The following is a 16,344-nucleotide window of genomic DNA, read 5'->3' on the forward strand; positions in this document are numbered from 1 at the left end:
ATATCTTCTGGTCCTTTTTGGCTTATGGTCATTAAGGGACTTTTGTCATATGCATTTATTAGAATACTTCCATTCCTTGTTTTGCTATGTTAAGTTCCAGTAGCATGTTGTTTTCGTGCTCTGAACATTGCTACCTGATGCTGTTTTCTGCTATGTCCAGTAATTTCACCAAGTCTGTGAACCTGTTATCTTTTGCACTTTTGCCATGCTTGTTTGAGCTTGTTATGTTGTGAACTAGCCGTAGCTCAGTGTTCATCTTTTGTCAAGCATCTCCTGTATATTACTTACATGTGCTTTGTTGCTATGTTGGAGTGCTGTAGCATTGTTACTTGTTGCATTTTAAGTGCTATCTTGCTGTTAATCGCGGATTCGTGTCATTCTTATTTTGCTTGCTATTTGCAAACCGTACATCCGTTTTCGGTGATCTTTATATCGATTTCGACCGAAATCATCTCATCTTTCCAGTGGCATACTTGGTTTGCCAAGTTACTGCCTTGTTCATCATTTTCCTTCCAGAGCACGCATACGCATCGCATATCATATCTTGCATATCATACATGTTTTGCATCATGTTGCTTGTGCATTTCTCGTGATTGATTGTGGTTCCATTGCTTGTGTTCTTGTCTTGGGTAGAGCCAGGAGACGAGTTCGTGAATGAGGAACCTGTTGAATACGCTTACGAGGATCAAGCTTTCGACAACTCTGAGAACCTTGCAGGCAAGATGACCACCCCTCGAAATCACTTCTATCTTTGCTTTGCTAGTTGTTCGCTCTATTGCCATGCTACGCTACCTATCACTTGCTATATCATGTCTCCCATTTTTCCATGTCAGCCTCTAACCATCCTTTCCTAGCAAACCGTTGTTTGGCTAAGTTACCGCCTTTGCTCAGCCCTTCTTATAGCGTTGCTAGTTGCAGGTGAAGTTGAAGTTTGTTCCATGTTAGAACATGGATATGTTGGGATATCACAATATCTCTTATTTAATTAATGCATCTATATATATTTGGTAAAGGGTGGAAGGCTCGGCCTTATGCCTGGTGTTTTGTTCCACTCTTGCCGCCCTAGTTTCTGTTATACCGGGATTATGTTCCTTGAGTTTGCGTTCCTTACGCGGTTGGGTGATTTATGGGACCCCCTCGACAGTTCGCCTTGAATAAAACTCCTCCAGCAAGGCCCAACCTTGGTTTTACCATTTGCCACCTAAGCCTTTTTCCCCCGGGTTTTCTAGAGCCCGAGGGTCATCTGTATTTTAAACCCCCGGGCCAGTGTTCCTCTGAGTGCTGGTCCAAACTAGAGCCCTTTGCAGCGCCACCTTGGGGAAACTCGAGGATTGGTTTTAGTTGTATGGACTGCTCATCCGGTGTGCCTTGAGAACGAGATATGTGCAGCTCCTATCGGGATTTGTCGGCACATTCGGGCGGCTTTGCTGGTCTTGTTTTACCATTGTCGAAATGTCTTGTAAACCGGGATTCCGAGACTGATCGGGTCTTTCCGGGAGAAGGTTTATCCTTCGTTGACCGTGGGAGCTTATGATGGGCTAAGTTGGGACACCCCTGCAGGGTATTATCTTTCGAAAGCTGTGCCCGCGGTTATGAGGCAGATGGGAATTTGTTAATGTCTGGTTGTAGAGAACTTGTCACTTGACCCAATTAAAATACATCAACTGCGTGTGTAGCCGTGATGGTCTCTTCTCGGCGGAGTCCGGGAAGTGAACACGGTCTGAGTTATGAATGACGTAAGTAGGAGTTCAGGATCACTTCTTGGTCATTGCTAGATGACGACCGTTCCGTTGCTTCTCTTCTCGCTCTCTTTTGTGTATGTTAGCCACCATATATGCTTATTGTCGCTGCAGCTCCACCTCATTACTCCATCCTTTCCTATAAGCTTAAATAGTCTTGATCTCGCGGGTGTGAGATTGCTGAGTCCTCATGACTCACAAATTCTACCAAACAGTTGCAGGTGCCGACGATGCCAGTGCAGATGATGGGATCGATCTCAAGTGGGAGTTCGATGAGGAACGTGGTCATTACTATGTGTCTTTTCCTGATGATCAATAGTGGAGCCCAGTTGGGACGATCGGGGATCTAGCATTTGGGGTTGTCTTATTTTCATTTGGACCTTGACCGTAGTCGGTCTGTGTGTGTATTTTGGATGATGTATGAATTATATTTATGTATTGTGTGAAGTGGCCATTGTAAGCCAACTCTTTATCCCATTCTTGTTCATTACATGGGATTGTGTGAAGATGACCCTTCTTGCGACAACACCACAATGCGGTTATGCCTCTAAGTCGTGCCTCGACACGTGGGAGATATAGCCGCATCGTGGGCGTTACAAAGGGTTCGGCGGACGAGCATCACCTGGATCATGTCAGTAAGGCTGGTGTCCTTTTCTATGATACTTTTGATGTGCTTTTGCAGCATCAACACATCATCGGACGATCCCCGGTCCAGACCCTTGTTGGTCCACGACGCGAGCCGCAACCGGGGTCCGGATCTGAATGCAGGAGCGGCCGCCCACTTGGTGCCGCGGGGTTCGGTGATGTAGAACCACTCCTGCTGCCATATCTTGACGGTCTCCACAAAGGCCCCTTTGGGCCAGGTAACATTGGGGAGCTTGCTCACCATGGTGTCGCGCAATCCGCGTGCTGCCCGTTGACCACCTTCGGCTTCACGTTGAAGGCCTTGAGCCACAGGCCAAAGTGTGGGGGGATGCGGAGAAATGCCTCACACACGACGATGAACACCGAGATGTGGAGGAAGGAGTTCAGGCTAGATCTTGAAAATCTAGCCCATAATAGAACATGAGACCGCGAACAAAGGGGTGAAGGGGAAACCCTAGTCCACGGAGGAAGTGGGGGATGAATACCACCCTTTCGCCGGGCTCTGGAGTGGGGATGATCTGCTTCAGGGCAAGGAGCCTCTGTGTGATCTCCGCAGTCTAGTACCCCGCCTCCCGGAGCTCCTTGACATCCTTCTCCGTCACGGAGGAGGCCACCCACTTGCCTTGAGAACCGGATCCGGCCATGGCCGGAGAAGTTGGCGGTGGTGGGAAAGATTGGAACTTGGGCGCTGGAGCTCGAGGATGGGAAGGCAGAGGAAAGAAGAAGGCGTGGGATGGAAAGATGGATATTTATCCACTTATATAGGTTGTGAATATCAAGCGCCCCCCCCCCCTTCAAACCTTAAAACTCGCCTGTTCCCAAGGGGTCATGCGAATGGGACGGTTGGATTACCCAAGCCCGCATTGATGAGAATCCCGCGATAAGGGGACACGATCTCTGCTTTGACAAGACGTGTCAGTGGAGGCTGCGTCTCGAGACGCGAAGCGAGAGGTCAAAAAACGGTTCGAAATAATGAAGAGGCCAGACGTAACGTTTTGCCAAAGGAGCTGTCAGTAGACATGCCTTGTTTTGATTAAGTATTGTGCCCTTGTGGTTGAGGGTTGTAGCTGTTATGCAGAGCCGGATACAGTTCTCTTGTCCAGAAGACTGCGTTGAAGTATTCGGAGCAGGAACCCGCCTTGTGATGCCAAAGACAATCTGCATACCGAACACATCGTCATCAAAAGACTGGTTCAGGGTCTACTGAGGGAGTCCTGGACTATGGGGTCCTCGGGTGTCCGGGCTATGTGATATGGGCCGGACTAATGGACCGTGAAGATACAAGGTAGAAGGCCTTCCCCTGTGTCCGGATGGGACTCTCCTTTGCGTGGATGGCAAGATTGGCGTCCAGATGTATAGATTCCTTCTTCTGTAAACCAACTCTGTACAACCCTAGGCCCCTTTGGTGTCTATATAAACAGAAGGGGTTAGTCCGTAGAGGCTAAGACAAATCATACAGGCTAGACATCTAGGGTTTAGCCATTACGATCTCGAGGTAGATCAACTCTTGTAACCTCTATACTCATCAAAGTCAATCAAGCAGGAATTAGGGTATTACCTCCATTAAGAGGGCCCGAACCTGGGTAAACATCGTGTCCCCTGTCTCCTATTACCTTCGATCCTCAGACGCACGGTTCGGGACCTCCTACCCGAGATCTGCCGGTTTTGACACCGACAACGGGCATTCTTGGTCTCAAGCACACTACACAGTTCTACAGAATTCTACCTTGGTGACCCCGTATGTCAATAAACACAAGAATATTCTGCGCTCCGAACACCCGGAGCAGTGTGACGACTGGATTACATGTGAACACATCAGGACTTTCGGCAGTTGGTTGCAAACACATCTCATGGGTGACACCACACTGTTTCTGATGAGCTGTACTCTTTGGCAAGGGGACCATCTTCGACTGTATTAACTTACAAAGGATACGAGATAAATGGGAATACATTTTACAAGATCGCCCAAGATCAAAAGAGCACCAACCAAAACAGTGGTGACCGCTTTGATGCAGCAACCAAGAGTGGAAAGGACACATATTATGGTTATATAGTGGACATATGGGAACTTGACTATGGACATGATTTTAAGGTCCCTTTGTTTTAGTGCAAATGGGTCAATCTGTCAGGAGGCGGGGTATAGGTAGACCCATAGTACGGAATGACAACAGTGGATCTGAACAATCTTGGGTACACAGACGAACCATTCGTCCTAGCCAATGATGTGGCGCACATTTTCTATGTGAAGGACATGTCTACCAAACCGAGAAAAAGAAAAGATAAGGAAGTGAATACATCATACGATGAGCCAAAGCGCCACATAGTTCTTTCAGGGAAAAGAGACATCGTGGGAGTGGAGGGCAAGACAGACATGTCTGAAGATTATGAAAAGTTTCACGAAATTCCTCCCTTCAAAGTCAAGGCTGACCCAAGCACCTGTTAAATGATGAAGATTATCCATGGTTACGGCGTAATAAGCAAATGACACAAGCGAAGAAAAAGTGAAGAGTTTTTCTCCACAACTATTATGATGATGCCTTTGCTCTATTTTGTACATGAAGTGCATCCAGTGTTTGTCGTAACCCTCTTAAATTTTGAGCACATTCTATGTGGGTGAAACGATGATACCATGCCAACTTTCAACCTTTTCAGACTTCATTTGTAGTGCTTTTCAATTTCAAGGTCACTTAGCTGGAAAAAAATCAGTAAATGCATGAAAAATACCAAATGAAGTCAGAAAGGATTGAAAATTTATGATGTGGTTTTGAATGGTGCATTTTGAACACACAAAAAGTCTGGAGTTAAAATAAGTTCAAAAAAATGAAATCCCTTTGTAACAGACGAGTTTTCGTCCGAAACCCTGATACTTCGGAAGAGATTGTCTATTTTGTACATGAAGTGCATCCAATTTTTGTCGTAACCCTCTTAACTTTTTAGCACATGCTATGTGGGTGAAATGATGATTCCATGCCAACTTTCAACCTTTTTAGACTTCATTTGTAGTGCTTTTCAATTTCAGGGTCATTTAGGTGGAAAAAAAATCTGATAATGCATGAAAAATACCAAATAAAGTCAAAATGGGTTGAAAATTTATGATGTGGCTTTGAATGGTGCTTTTTGAACACACAAAAAGTCTGGAGTTCAAATAAGTTCAAAAAAATGAAATCCCTTTCTAACAGATGAGTTTTCGTCCAAAACCCTGATACTTCGAAAGAGATTGTCCATTTTGTACACGACGTGCATCCAGTTTTTTCCATAACCCTCTCAACTTTTTAGCACATGCTATGTGGGTGAAATGATGATACCATGCCAACTTTCAACCTTTTCATAGTTCATTTGTAGTGCTTTTCAATTTCAAGGTCATTTAGCTCAAAGAATGAACTAATAGCAATGAACTAGAAAACTTTTATAAAACTCTAATAGCAAAAAGAATGAACTAAAAATAATCAATTAAAATATGCTGTTATGATCAACTAAAACAAAACTATAATATTCTTCAATAGCAAAAAGAATCAACTAAAAAGCTTTTATAAAACTCTAATAGCAAAAGGAATCAACTAAAAAGATTTTATAAACCTCTAGTATTTTAGAAACTAAAATTATATAAATTTATGCAACAAAAATTATCAAAGTATTTTTTGTTCAAACCATTTATAGAAAAAAGAATTTTCATAAAGAATTTTTTGTTAGAAACTTTAATAGCAAACTAAAATAACAAAATTTGTTTTTTATTAAAACAGCCATTTAAAATAACCTAAAAATTACCAAATTGAATATAATGATAAAACACAGTAATATTAAATACCAGGAAAAAGAATCACTAAAAATCTATTTTTATAGTAAAGTTATTCACAAACTAGTGATTCACACATATTTCAAAGAATTCAAATTTAAACCATTCAAATTTGAAAACTGATGGCACTAACAGAAAGTTTATAATTTTTGTGACCTAAAAGCAAAAAGAATCACTGAAAAACTGTGAGTATTTATCTGTAAGTAGAAACAAAAGAAAATAAATAAACCAAAAACAAAACAAAAAAACTAGAAAAAACTTAAAAATATGCTGCCTACTGGGCCACCATGGCCTGAATACGACTAGAAACCCAACTAGCTAGTTGGGCCAGGATTCAGGCCCGCAGAAGGCCCATAGGTAGATACAGTGTGTTTAGGCCCGTAAGCCTGCATTAGAAAGGAGCTCGACAGGGAAGGCGCAGGCGCGCTTATAAACAAGTCCCGGCGCCTCTGATACATCCATTTTGCATCATGTTTTCTTACTATTATTTGTAATGTTTTTATCCATAATAATGCTTTTTGGGGTAATACTAATGCCTTTTCTCTCATAAATTGCAGGGTACACACCAAGAGGGAGAATTCTGGCAGCTGGAAATCTGGACCTGAAAAAGCTACGTCAGGCCACCTATTCTGCACAACTCCAAACAAGCTGAAACTTCGCGGAGATTTTTTATGGAATATGTAAGAAATATTAGAGCAAATAACTACCAGAGGGGGCCCACCAGATGGGCACAACCCACCTGGGCGCGCCAGGGAGCCCAAGCGCGCCCTGGTGGGTTGTGCCCTCCTTGGCCCACCTCCGGTGCCCATCTTCTGGTATATAAGTCATTTTTACCTAGAAAAATAAGGAGAAGACTTTCGGGACGGAGCGCCGCCGTCTCGAGGCGGAACTTGGGCACGAGCACTTTTTCCCTCCGGCGGAGCTATTCCACCGAGGGAACTTCCCTCCCGGAGGGGGAAATCATCGTCTTCATCATCACCAACAACTCTCCCATCTTGGGGAGGGCAATCTCCATCAACATGTTCAACAGCACCATCTCATCTCAAACCCTAGTTCATCTCTTGTATTCAGTCTTGTTACCGGAACTATAGATTGGTGCTAGTGGGTGACTAGTAGTGTTGATTACATCTTGTAGTTGATTACTATATGGTTTATTTGGTGGAAGATTATATGTTCAGATCCATTATGCTATTTAATACTCCTTTGATCTTGAGCATGATTATTATTTGTGAGTAGTTACTTTTGTTCTTGAGGTCACGGGATAAATCATGTTGCAAGTAATCATGTGAATTTGATATGTGTTCGATATTTTGATAGTATGTATGTTGTGATTCCCTTTGTGGTGTCATGTGAACGTCGACTACATGACACTTCACCATATTTGGTCCTAAGGGAATGCATTGTGGAGTAGCAAATAGATGATGGGTTGCGAGAGTGACAGAAGCTTAAACCCCAGTTTATGCGCTATTCCGTAAGAGGCCGATTGGATCCAAAAGTTTAATGCTATGGTTAGAATTTATTCTTAATACTTTTCTCGTAGTTGCGGATGCTTGCGGGAGGGTTAATCATAAGTAGGAGGTTTGTTCAAGTAAGAACAGCACCTAAGCACCGGTCCACCCACATATCAAATTATCAAAGTAGCGAACATGAATTAAACCAACATGATGAAAGTGACTAGATGAAATTCCCATGTACCCTCAAGAACGCTTTGCTTATCATAAGAGACCGTTTTGGCCTGTCCTTTGCCTCAAAACGATTGGGCTATCTTGCTGCACTTTTGTTACTCCTATCGTTACTTGCTCGTTACAATTTCTCTTGCTATCAAACTACTCCACTACTTACAATTTCAGCACTCGCACACATCACCTTACTGAAAACTACTTGTCATTTCCTTCTTCTCCTCGTTGGGTTCGACACTCTTAATTATCAAAAAGAGCTAAAATTGATCCCCTATACTTGTGGGTCATCAAGGCTATTTTCTGGCGCCGTTGCCGGGGAGTGAAGCGCCTTTGGTAAGTGGAATTTGGTAGGGAAACATTTATATAGTGTGCTGAAATTTATTGTCACTTGTTACTATGGAGAACAATCCTTTGAGGGGTTTGTTCGGGGTATCTTCACCTCATCCGGAACCACAATTAATTACCCCTCAACCTACTGCACCTACTGAAAATATTGAATATGAAATTCCTTTGGGTATGTTAGAACAACTGCTAGCTAATACTTATGCAGGAGATGGAACCGAACATCCTGATATGCACTTGATATATGTAGAACAAATTTGTGGATTGTTCAAGCTTGCAGGTTTACCCGGAGATGAGGTGATGAAAAAGGTTTTCCCTTTATATTTGAAGGGAAAAGCATTGGCATGGTATAGGCTATGCGATGATATTGGATCATGGAATTGGAATCGTTTAAAATTGGAGTTCCACCAGAAATTTTATCCTGTGCATCTAGTTCATCTTGATCGGAATTATATATATAATTTTTGGCCTCGTGAAGGATAAAGTATCGCTCTAGCTTGGGGGAGGCTTAATTCAATGTTATATTCATGCCCCAATCATGAGCTCTCAAGAGAAATTATTATCCAGAACTTTTATGCTCGGCTTTCTTGTAATGATCAAACCATGCTAGATACTTCTTGTGTTGGTTCTTTCATGAAGAAAACTATTGAATTCCGGTGGGATCTTTTGGAAAGAATTAAATGCAACTCTGAAGATTGGGAGCTCGACGAAGGTAAAGAGTCAGGTATTAAGCTTAGATATGATTGTGTTGAATCTTTCATGGATACTGATGCTTTTCAAAAGTTTAGCACTAAATATGGACTTGACTCTGAGATAGTAGCCTCCTTTTGTGAATCGTTTTCTACTCATGTTGAACTCCCTAAAGAGAAGTGGTTTAAATATCACCCACCTATTAAAGAAGAAAGTAAAAAACCAGTACCAGTTAAATAAGAAACTATACTTTATAATGTTGATCCAGTTGTCCCTTCTGCTTATATTGAGAAACCACCTTTTCCTGTTAGGATAAAGGAACATGCTAAAGTTTCAAATGTGGTTAACAAAAGCTATATTAGAACACCTAAACCTAATGAACAAATTAAAGAAGAACCTAGTATTGCTATGGTTAAAGATCTCTTAGAAGAAGATGTGGATGGGCATGTTATTTACTTTTGTGAAGAAGCTACTAGAATTGCCAAACCCGATAAAAGGGATAAACATACACCAGTTGTTGGCATGCCTGACATTTCAGTTAAAATAGGAGATCACTGTTATCATGGTTTATGTGACATGGGTGCTAGTGTGAGTGCTATTCCTTACACTTTATATCAAGAAATTAAGAAAGACATAGCACCTGCAGAGATAGAAGACATAGATGTTACTATTAAACTTGCTAAGAGAGACACCATATCACCATTTGGGATTGTTAGAGATGTTGAAGTCTTGTGTGGGAAAATAAAATACCCTACTGATTTTCTTGTTCTTGGTTCCCCACAAGATGACTTATGTCCCATTATCTTTGGTAGACCTTTCTTGAACACAGTTAATGCTAAGATAGATTGTAAGAAACAAACTGTCGGTGTTAGTTTTGGTGATGAGTCTCATGAGTTTAATTTTTCCAAGTTTAGTAGAAATCGTCATGAAAAAGAATTGCCTAGTAAGGATGAATTAATTGGTCTTGCTTCTATTGTTGTGCCACCTACTGATCCTTTAGAACAATATTTGCTAGACCATGAAAATGATTTACATATGCATGAAAGAAATGAAATAGATAAGATTTTCTTTGAACAACATCCTCTACTTAAACACAATTTTCCTATTGAAACTCTAGGAGGTCCTCCTCCACCTAAAGGTGATCCTGTGTTTGAATTAAAACAATTGCCAGACACTTTGAAATATGCTTATCTTGATGAAAAGAAGATATATCCTGTTATTATTAGTGCTAACCTTTTAGAACATGAAGAAGAGAGATTATTGAAAGTTCTAAGGAAGCACCGAGTTGCTATTGGATATACTCTTGATGATTTAAAGGGCATTAGTCCCACTCTATGTCAGCATAAAATTAATATGGAACCTGATGCTAAACCCGTTGTTGATCACCAACGTCGGTTAAACCCGAAGATGAAAGAGGTGGTAAGAACAAAAATATTTGAACTTCTGGAAGCAGGTATAATCTGTCCTATAGCTGATAGTAGATGGGTAAGTCATGTTCATTATGTTCCTAACAAAGGAGGTATAACTGTTGTTCCTAATGATAAGAATGAACTTATTCCACGAAGAATTGTTACAGGCTATAGAATGGTAATTGATTTCAGAAAATTAAACAAAGCTACTAGAAAAGATCATTACCCTTTGACTTTTATTGATCAAATGCTCGAAAGATTATCTAAGCACACACACTTTTGCTTCCTTGATGGATATTCTGGATTTTCACGAGTACCTGTTTCTCAACCTGATCAAGAAAAGGCCACTTTTACTTGTCCTTTTGGAACCTATGCTTATAAACGTATGCCTTTTGGTTTATGTAATGCACCTGCTACCTTTCAAAGATGTATGACTGCTATATTCTCTGATTTTTCTAAAAATATTGTTGAGGTTTTCATGGATGACTTTTCTGTTTATGGGAAGTTTTTTGATGATTGTTTAAGCAATCTTGATCGAGTTTTGCAGAGATGTGAACAAACAAATCTTGTCTTGAATTGGGAGAAGTGACACTTTATGGTTAATGAAGGCATTGTCTTGGGTCATAAAATTTCTGAAAGAGGTATTGAAGTGGACCAAGCTAAGGTTGATGCCATAGAGAAAATGACATGTCCTAAGGAGGCCGAAATCACTGTTCTGACCTTAACAGTAATCTTCGTCACAAAATAAACTCGACTTGAAAGTATTTCACGACCTGACACTTTTGAAAACGTCAGATCCCGCGGCGTTGCTGCTACACATAGAAACGCTAAGGTATGTCGCGTTGCTGCTCCACATGGAAACGCCGAGCTACTTCGAGTTGCTGCTCCACATGGAAACGCCATGGGAGTTGGCGTTTCTGGCTGACATGAAAACTCCAAGGGCCATGGCGTTTCTAAATGGCCCTAGCCTAGATGCTCGCCGCCTCTTGTACCGGCCAAATGAACTAAATCATTAGATTTGATTGGTGATCTGTGAACTAAATTTGCGAAACATGCATTACCTACAAGATTAACGCAGGGTGTCAACAGCACATCGCACTGTGCATGTTGCTACAGTGGCAGTATGTCATTAGCCAGAAGTTGCTACATGCAATCTGGCCCGCCACCCATCAAACATTGTCATCGTCAGGTCAAGTCACTTTTCGAATGCCTACCCTACTGCTCCTTCTCACGAACCATGTCCATGTGTACCCCTTCGCATAGTTGGCACTGTTGTTCCAACCATGTACGCCAGCAACGCCATTACCTATGGCGTTTCCATGTCACCCAGAAACGCCAAAGCACATGGCGTTTTCAGAAACGCAGAATAGGTCGGCGTTTCTAGAAACGTGGCCTGGTTTGGGGTTTTAAAGTGTGGCAGAAACGCGGTGTACCTCGGCGTTTCTATGTGTAGCAGCAACGCCGCGGGATCTGGCGTTTCTAAAAGGGTCAGATCGTGAAATACTTTCAAGTCGAGTTCATTTTGTGACAAAGATCACTGTTAAGGTTAGAATAATGATTTCGGCCTCCTAAGGACATCAAAGGTATTCGTAGTTTCCTAGGTCATGCTGGTTTCTATAGGAGATTTATTAAAGACTTTTGTAAAATTTCTAGGCCTCTCACTAGTCTTTTGCAAAAGGATATTCCTTTTTTTTATGATGATTGTTTAGAAGCCTTTGAAACACTCAATAAAGCCTTAATTTCTGCACCTATTGTTCAACAACCTGATTGGAACTTTCCTTTTGAAATTATGTGTGATCCTAGTGATTATGCTGTTGGTGCTCTTCTAGGACAAAGAGTTGATAAGAAATTGAATGTTATTTGTTATGCTAGTAAAACTCTAGATAGTGCTCAAAGAAATTATGCTACTACTGAAAAAGAATTCTTAGCAATGGTGTTTGCTTGTGATAAGTTTAGACCTTATATTGTTGATTCTAAAGTAACTGTTCACACAGACCATGCTGCTATTAAATATCTTATGGAAAAGAAAGATGCTAAACCTAGACATATTCGTTGGGTTCTCTTGTTACAAGAATTTGATTTACATATCATTGATAGAAAAGGAGGTGAGAACCCCATAGCTGATAACTTGTCTAGGCTTGAAAATGTGCTTGATGACCCACTACATATTGATGATAGTTTTCCTGATGAGCAGTTAGCTGCAATAAATGTCGCTAATAGTACTCCTTGGTATGCTGACTATGCTAATTACACCGTTGCTAAATATTTGCCACCTAGCTTTACATACCAACAAAAGAAAAAATATTCTATGATTTAAGTCATTACTTTTGGGATGACCCAATAGATGTTGTGTACCTGAGCATGAACAGGCAAATCCTACAGAAATGTCACTCCGAAGCTTATGGAGGGCATCATGTTGGAGATAGAACTGCTCATAAGGTATCGCAGTCTGGATTTTATTGGCCTACTCTCTTCAAGGATGCCCGTAAGTATGTCTCATCTTGTGATTAATGGCAAAGAATAGGTAATATCGGTAAGCATCAAGAAATGCCTATGAATTATTCACTTGCTGTTGAACCATTTGATGTTTGGGGATTTGATTACATGGGACCTTTTCCTTCCTCTAATGGGTATACACATATTTTGGTTGTTGTTGATTATGTCACTAAATGTGTAGAAGCTATTCCAACTAGTAGTGTTGATCACAACACCTCTATTAAAATTCTTAAGGAAGTTATTTTCCCAAGGTTTGGAGTTCCTAGAAATTTAATGACTGATGGTGGTTCACACTTTATTCATGGTGCTTTTCGTAAAATTCTTGCCAAGTATGATGTTAACCATAGAATTGCATCACCCTATCATCCTCAGTCTAGTGGTCAGAGTTGAACTTAGCAATAGAGAAATAAAATTAATTTTGCAAAATACTGTCAATAGGTCCAGGAAGAATTGGTCTAAGAAATTAGATGATGCACTTTGGGCTTATAGAACAGCATATAAAAATCCTATGGGTATGTCTCCTTATAAAATGGTTTATGGAAAAGCTTGTCATTTGCCTCTTGAGTTAGAACATAAAGCATATTGGGCAGTTACAGAACTCAATTATGATTTCAAACTTGCTGGTGAAAAGAGGTTATTTGATATTAGCTCATTAGACGAGTGGAGAACCCAAGCTTATGAAAATGCAAAATTATTCAAAGAGAAAGTTAAAAGATGGCATGACAAAAGAATCCAAAAGCATGAGTTTAAAGTTGGAGAATATGTTCTTTTGTACAACTCTCGTTTTAGATTCTTTGCTGGAAAACTCCTCTCAAAATGGGAAGGCCCATATGTCATCGAGGAGGTTTACCAGTCTGGAGCCATCAAAATAAATAATTCCGAAGGTACTAACCCGAAGGTTGTCAATGGGCAACGAATAAAGCATTAGATCTCATGTACGCCTATTAATGTTGAAAGTAATATTATCCAAACTTTGACACTGGAAGAACACATAAAAGAGTCCTTCCAGAACACTCCAGAATCATGAAAATAAGGAGGTACGTGATACGGTAAGTAAACGGACTCCGAAAAATCCGCAAAAATATTTTTTGTCAGTTTTGAAATATCCCACCTGGGACACCTTCCCGACTCCGTTTTTCTACCTTATACTTGTCCCCCAAGATAAAAAAATCTATATATACTTCCTGAACCTGTTAACCACTGTATCACGAAGAAATCCTCTATTCTCTTTTCTTGCTGTTTTTCGTCAGATCCCATCTACCATGGCCTCTTAAAGTTCCTCCAAGGAAAAGTTCTTCAAGAACGTCATCAACGCATATCTGCAGGAGGGGGTGTTGTACATCCGCGATGAACAAGGTCCCAAGGGCACGGGAACCGTGGAGGCTAGGCTTGAAGCTATGGAGCAAGAAGTCTTTCGGTGCAAGGGAATGGTGGAGCGTGGGCTCAATGCCAATCACCTCATGATCACAGACCTTTCCCGTGATCTCAAGGTGGATGGCAAGCCCATGAAGGACATCATCTTCACCCTCAACGAGCAAATCAACTTTCTCCAAATCCAGGTCTATGATCTTCAAAACCAAGTCTTTGAATATGAGGCGAGGTTTAAAGGTATGAGTTTGGCTGCTAGTTGCAGGACCCGTGAGACTCACTCCTCCTCTTATGATGGTGGACCACTGCCATGGAAGTCCGAGGACAAGATCTCTTCTTATTCACCAACATCACCCTCTTCACCACCAAAGGAGAACTGAGTATCGGGTATGGGCACTCCCCTTGGCTTTTGCCATGCTTGGGGGAGGTTCCCCGGTATCGTATCATCCCACTATCTTTTTGCTTTTACTTATCTTAGTTCAATATTTTGCTTTAGATGAAATAAAGTTAGTTCGATCCTTTTTTCTTTAAGAGTTTGCTTAGTGATCTATCATTGTAATCGTGTGCAAGTTATATAATAAAGTTTAGTTTGAGTTTTTTTTTGCTTTCTTTACTTTCATGTTGCAAATAAAGAAAAGGAATAAGAAAGGAATAAGAGAAAGGAAATAAATCAATAAGATCATATACTAATCCTATGGTAGGTGATAGCACCACATAAAGAAAAGTATAAGTAGGAAATTTTATTAGAGATTGACAAACATAGCATTAGTCAATGATGCAACTCATGAAAGAATTAATAAGGGAAGGGAAGATTCACATATAAATATACTATCCTAGAAATCTTTTGTGATTGTGAGCCCTCATCAAAATATTATATGCCAAAATTGTTGACGTTGGATAAGGAAGACAATGTAATGGTTTATGTTTGTTTATATTCACATAGAAGTCATATTGTCATAGATCCTTCAACATGTGGTGCTTGCCCCTATCTTTGCTAGCCAAAAATTCCGCGCTAAGTAGAGATACTACTTGTGCATCCAAAAACCCTAACCCAAATCTTTTTCAAGTGTCCACCATACCTACCTAGGGATTGAGCAAGATCCCTCAAGTAAGTTGTCATCGGTGCAAAAAGGCAATAAAAATTGCTTCTAAAAATGTGAGACCATTTAGTGTAAGAGAAAAATGAGCGTTGCACGAACTTGTGATGGTGAAGAATAAAAGCGACCGACTACATAATAAAGGTCGCTATCACAAGGGGCAATGTAACGTGACGTTCTTTTGCACTAAGGGATTGAGCATGTCAACAAATAAGCGCATGGCAACCTCTGCTTCCCTCTGCGAAGGGCCTATCTTTTACTTTTATGTATTTACTTTTATGCAAAGAGTCAAAGTTTTCCTTCTATTCCTTTTTATTTTTCTCCTTTGGCAAGCATCATGTGGTGAGGAAAGATCTAGGCACATATGTCCAGTTGAATATAGATAGCATGAGTTATTATTGTTGACACCATCCTTGAGGTGGGTATGTTGGGAGGTGAAACTATAAGCCCCTATCTTTCTATGTGTCCGGTTGAAACGTTTTGCTCATGTGTACGCGGTGAGTGTTAGAAATCGTAGAAGACTATATGATGGTTGAGTATGTGGACTTGCCTAAAGGCTCCGACATGTGACTCTTCCTGAAAAGATGATGAATTGTAGTTGCAAAGTTGACTGAGAACATAGTTTGTTGGTTTCTAATAGAGTTTTTGCTTTATACTTCGATTGTGTGATGAACTATTACTTATTCATGAGAAGTGTATGATAACAGTTTAATGATAAAAGTCTTATGTTTAAATTTGTTGCTGTTATAATAATCAACATGATGCTTCTATGTCTGTATTTTGTTTTTATCGACACCTCTCTCTCAAAGCATGTGGACATGTTTTTCGATTTCGGTTTTTGCTTGAGGACAAGCGAGGTCTAAGCTTGGGGGAGTTGATACGTCCATTTTGCATCATGTTTTCTTACTGTTATTTATAATGTTTTTATCCATAATAATGCTTTTTGGAGTAATTCTAATGCCTTTTCTCTCATAAATTGCAAGGTACACACCAAGAGGGAGAATTACGGCAGCTGGAAATCTGGACCTGAAAAAGCTACGTCAGGCCACCTATTCTGCACAACTCCAAACAAGCTGAAACTTCGCG

The sequence above is a fragment of the Triticum aestivum genome, chromosome 1D, assembly GCF_018294505.1.
Source record: "Triticum aestivum cultivar Chinese Spring chromosome 1D, IWGSC CS RefSeq v2.1, whole genome shotgun sequence".
Lineage (NCBI taxonomy): Eukaryota > Viridiplantae > Streptophyta > Magnoliopsida > Poales > Poaceae > Triticum > Triticum aestivum.